Below are 5,855 nucleotides of genomic sequence, written 5' to 3'. Positions count from 1 at the left end.
ATATATATTTATATTGATATTAATAATATAATATAGTTATTTATACATATATAAATTTTTCCCTTTGAAGGTTTTTCACGCTAACTACTTGATAAAATCTTATAAAGATTTTATCCTATATTTAAATTATATGTTTATACATGTTCCTTCTGTCCAGCATTCACCATGATAGATCGCTGACCACTACATTTATATTTTTTTCTCTTTGTTTCTTTCTGTGTTCCATTCAGTTGAAGAGCATAGGCTCGAAACGTCAAAGACTTTCTCTATTCCCGAGCGTTAAACTAATACATCCTTTTGTTGTTTACCCCACCTGTCTTCATCTGTTGTTTTTTTCGTAAATTCTCCCATATATATATATGGGAGAATTTACGAAGAAAACAACAGACGAGGACAGGTGGTGTAAACAATGGGAGAATTTACGAAAAAAACAACAACAGACGAGGACAGGTGGTGTAAACAACAAAAGGATGTATTAGTTTAACGCTCGGGAATAGAGAAAGTCTTTAACGTTTCGAGCTACGCTCTTCAACAGAAAGAATAAGGAGAAAAACACGGAGAAAAACATTTGAATGTTGTGGTCAGCGATCTATATATATATATTAAACAGCAAAGTCATAGTAATGGGTGCACCGCTCTTGTGACCAATCACGAATGTTGAGAAGATCCAGAAATACGAGAGTTACATCCTGTATAGCAACTCTCGCGACCAAAATAAACAACTTCACAGTTGATTCGAAAGAAAATAAAATTGAAATATGCTATTCGTAATAACATACTTTCTACAGGATATAATCATTTCACTATAAGAGTCCAAAAGTGATAACCGTCTACACTTACAGTGTTATATTTATCATGATTTATAAAATACGTAATCTTATCACGGGTTCAGCATAAGTAATACACTTTGTTACAAGCTTTCTGACAAGACCAGGTTTTGAGTTACAATTCAATAAATAAATGAATGATAACGTTTATAGTTTGTCTTGTGTATACAGTTTGAAGTACAACAGCTACTGTTGACTTAAAAAGCTCCACATAGGTTATCGCCATCAAATCTGCTTCAAGTTTAGTGGTTTGGTTACTGCTGTACTGAGTGGTATTACTTGTTATGATATTAAGGGGATGAGGTGAACCGGAAGTATAGGGTCGGTAACGTCAACAGCTGACGGTCCTTACCAGAAGACAAGGAGCGATGGGAGGCAGGATCACGTGAGCGGGAGTGTAGGACCAGCCTGTTATCGATAATATCGAGTGGAAATAGGGGGTGCTGCAGTTCTGCTGTTCCTATACACGAGCCGCCACTGAATAAGACATTCTCTCGTCGAACTCCTTCCAGATGAACAAGGCAATCAAAGAACTGATAGGAAAAGAAAGGATTCAACATACCAGTAGGACTTGGGAGGTGTATATCAATGGCCCGTGTTCCACAAAGAGCTGAAAGACAAAGAAGAACACAAAGCAGGTGTTGTTCTCTAACTTTGTTTTCAGAGATATTCACACAGTTCAATGTTATTTGATACATATCAAAATCTTATCTATCTTCCCAATATATAAATTGATATAGAAAGTCACATACACGTATAGACAAACAGACAGACAGGTAGACAGAAATATAAACAGATAGGGTGCTACAAGCCAAGAGGTTGGTATAAACTACATTTAACTAAGTACTCAATACAATAAATAGAGTGAGTGTACACTTCATTAAACACATCCAATAACGCGCGTGCGCACACATACCCATGTACATGTAAACATATGCATGTGTATACACACATACACATACAGCACTGTGCAAAGGTCTTTGGCCACTTTAAACTATTGTAAATTTCTATTAATAGCCAACTGAAAAGTAGATGTTTCGCATTGCGTTTTTTACAGATGAAACGTTGGCCCTGTTGGAGTCATTTCCATACTTAATCATTATATTTTGTCGTAGGGGTTCTGAATGAGAGGGGCAGATGCGAGACGACCACTAAAAATGGCTGTGCAAAGGTTTTTGGCCACCTCACATAAAACGAATCATGATGTAGTGTTTTAAAACAGGAAAATGTCTATAATGAAAATTTATTACATAATGTTCATTTCAAGAAGTTACTGTACATTGTTAATATTTTGTGTGGCTTCCCTTAGCTTGAATAATTGCTTCAATGTGCCGGGGAAGAGATGCGTACAAATCCTTCACCATGAGATGCCATTCTCTGAGGCTGAGTTCCCACAACTCTTCAAGATTGCAGGGATTCTTCTGAAGAATTCTTCTCTTTAGCTCTGTCCACATTTGTTCGATGATATTTAAGTCAGTGCTACGAACTGACCAATCTTTCAATACGATAACACCTTCATCAACCAGACTTTGTTGTGTTGCATGCGATCTGTGACACGCAGTGGGACTGAACCCGTAACCATGTGGTTGGTAAGCAAGCTACTTACCACACAGCCACTTCTTATGTGCATGTCTTTGTGTCTGTGTTTGTCCCTCCCTCACCATCGCTTGACAACCGATGTTGATGTGTTTACGTCCCTGTAACTTAACGGTTCGGCAGAAGAAACCGATAGAATAAGTACCAGGTTTACAAAGAATAAGCCCTGGGGTCGATTTCTTTGACTAAAAGGCAGTGCTCCAGCATGGCCTCAGTTAAATGACTGAAACAAGTGAAAGAAATAAAAGAACCGTCTCTGAATTAGTAACAAGTTTATATTTGTGTAAATCAGTGTTTAGCGATTCTAATCCATATTCCACTACGGTGGCCCACCGATTAGCGGAACCGGTGACAGTATTTTGACTGGAATCTAATGAGAGAGACCTGGTCTCTTGTAGTCAGTTCAGAGTTGCCTCTCTTCCCAGCGTTCATTGCCGAAGAGGAGATAACTGCTCCGAAATGCATGCGGGCGCTCCGAACTGACCTGGTGTGTTTACCGCGAAAAATTTTTTTTTCTGTGACAAAATGCAGTGAATGGCTTTCGAATATGTCTCAAACGTCTTTAAACTTTCTTGGATCTTTTTGGTTTGACGGGCAACATTTTTCATTTATGTTTTATGTAGTGTTTTTGATACCGAAACACTTTCAAACTTCGTATATTTGTATATTTTGTTTTATAGAACAGATAAAAAAATTTGTATTCGAAGTTATTTCATGTAGAAAGTATATAATAAAAAGAATTGAATATATATCTCATGTAATTAAAAAGTTAATCCCTGCCTGGACTTCATTCCGGTTTTGCAGCACATATGCACACACTAACCGATCCCCACGAATCCTGTTTGCTATCAGGTGGGTGATATCGTTAACTTTTCAAGTGCGCATGTGCTCGTGCATCACACACACACACACACACATATATAATGGTGTTTACATGTGTGTGTGTATAACGACGTAATGTTAGTGTGAAGATGCATCAGGAGAAATGAATGAGGAACAATATTAAATAATTATCAAGTGGCCGTTTATTAAGTTGATTATAATATCAGTCGTTACAATGCATAAGAAATATACAACTTTGTCGAGTTGTTTGTGTGTACACAACTTGTAGAAATCCCGAGTAAGTTCTTCTCTGTGACAGTTTGGGATAAAGACAGTAAAAGTAAAGTATGCAGACAGATTGAGTATTGATGTGTTTTCAGGGTCAAGATAGGGCATACCTGAGACGAGAAGATAGCCAAGCTTATTGGCAGATGCCGAATTACCAAAGGAGATCAACTGATATTTGCTTGCATATTTATAGTCTTCGTAATTTAATTAGGTTAACAGAAAACATTCGGATTTTTCACTATATCAGGTTTGACTGATGAATGTCTTGAAAAAGGACCAAGAGACCAATTCATTCTTATTAACCTCGGTGCTGAAAGGTTAAAACAATAGGCCGAGAACAATGTGGAAAACATGGATTCGCTTTCAAATCTTAGGTAAGGAATTCTGTAGTTGTTCGCTACAGATTGATATATATGCTATTATATCTATACAGAGAACAGAATACTACTTCTTCCATTCTCTAAAAATCAACACGTGCGTGTGTATGTGTACACCCCACATACATACACAGGCATTCATATATTCATATACATACGTATTTGTGTGTGAGAATGCGTGTGTGCCATGAAAATGTAATTCACATGGTTTGCAGTAAACATTTAAAAAAATCAATTTAACTGTTTTAAATATTTGTATTTTTTCTCATATTGCTTGTTTTATATTTGATTGTAAACAAGAAAAAAAGCTGTTGAAAAAAAAATAGATAAAGAAAACTCTTTTGTCATAAGAAAACTCGAAATTTTTGTTTATACATTGAACGAATAGATTTATATAATTTTATTTCATGCTTGAAATTATAAACCATGAGATATAAAGAGAAATTTGCAAACTTGTCAGGTTTTTAAACGAACGTGAATGTTTTCTTTTTAATTCTATGTTTGTATGGAACGGTTTTCACGTTTTAATATTATGTTCCAACGTTATATTTTGCTGTTGTAAACGTTTGCAAAAAATAAAAAAAATATTTTTTAAATAAATAAAAAAATAAATTCAGGTTTTTCTGTTTTGGAATTGCTTTCCTTCTAATGTTAAAATTTCAGTGTAATGTTTTAAATAACAATATAATTATATTTCAAACATTAAAATATATGTATTATAGTTAGCTTTAATTTTATAGCAAAACGATTTTAAAAAATTCATATCTGGTTGTTAAAATATCTTCTGCTTAAGCTGTCAAATAATATCAACATTAAATAAATACATAAATAAGTATTTCTAGAATATGTTTTTCCTCAAAAAGCTTTCCTAAAACTATAAAGTCTTGCGCACAGAGAAAGGAATATTTTGTAGATGCCGAGAACAAAATATATTGAAAAAAATAATAATAATAATATTCGCCTTATCAACTAATTGTTTTATTTATTATATTCTTTTTCACCCCGTTTATGGCTCTAAACAATGTTGACATATACTTAACTCGAGTTTATCATATATTTTTGCGGAAATGTAAATACAACCGTTTATTTAGAGCTTAAATAATTCCGAACCTCCATCCATAACAGTTTCGGCAAAATTAAAGTAGACTCATGGCGTCAAAATAAAATTTAAATATGACCGGAATTATCTCTCGTACTTTATGGGAAACGAAATAGGAAGAAGAAGAAGAAGAAAAAAATATCTTTTGTCGTTTTTCTTTTACTTGCTTCAGTCGTTGGAGTACGGCCATGCTAGAGCACCGCCTTGAAAGGCTCTCGTCGAACACATCGACCTCGCTACTTAATTTTTGTCCCATGTACGTATTCTATCAGTCATTTTTGTCGAACCGCTAGTTTATAGAGATGTAAACAAACAGACACAAGTTGTTCAGCACTCTGTGTGCGCGCACGTGTGTGTGTGTGCTTGCGTGCAAACACAGACACACACGCAAATATAAATACAACGGGTTTCACACAGTTTCCATCTACCAAATCAATCCACTCTCAAGGCATCGGCTGACTCGGAGGTAAAGCAGAAGATGTTGCCCAAGATGTCTTTTCTACTCTAGGCACAAGGCCCGAAGTTTTGGGGGAGGGGGCCACTCGATTAGATCGACCCTAGTACGCAACTGGTACTTAATTTATCGACTCCGAAAGGATGAAAGGCAAAGTCGACCTGTGTGTGTGTGTGTGTGTGTGTGAGAGAGAGAAGCTGAGTTTTCAGCTAGGAATTAACACGATTTGAATTATTTTTGCATATGGCGCAGGCTTGGCTGTGTGGTAAGAGTCTTGCTTCCCAATCACATGGCTCCGGGTTCAGTCCCACCTATAGCTTCGGGCCGACCAAAGCCTTTGTGAGTGGATTTGGTAGACGGAAACGGAAAGAAGCCCGTCGTGTGTGTATATA

Source organism: Octopus bimaculoides, chromosome 11 (genome assembly GCF_001194135.2).
Source record: "Octopus bimaculoides isolate UCB-OBI-ISO-001 chromosome 11, ASM119413v2, whole genome shotgun sequence".
NCBI lineage: Eukaryota > Metazoa > Mollusca > Cephalopoda > Octopoda > Octopodidae > Octopus > Octopus bimaculoides.
This window is presented reverse-complemented; position numbering follows the sequence as displayed.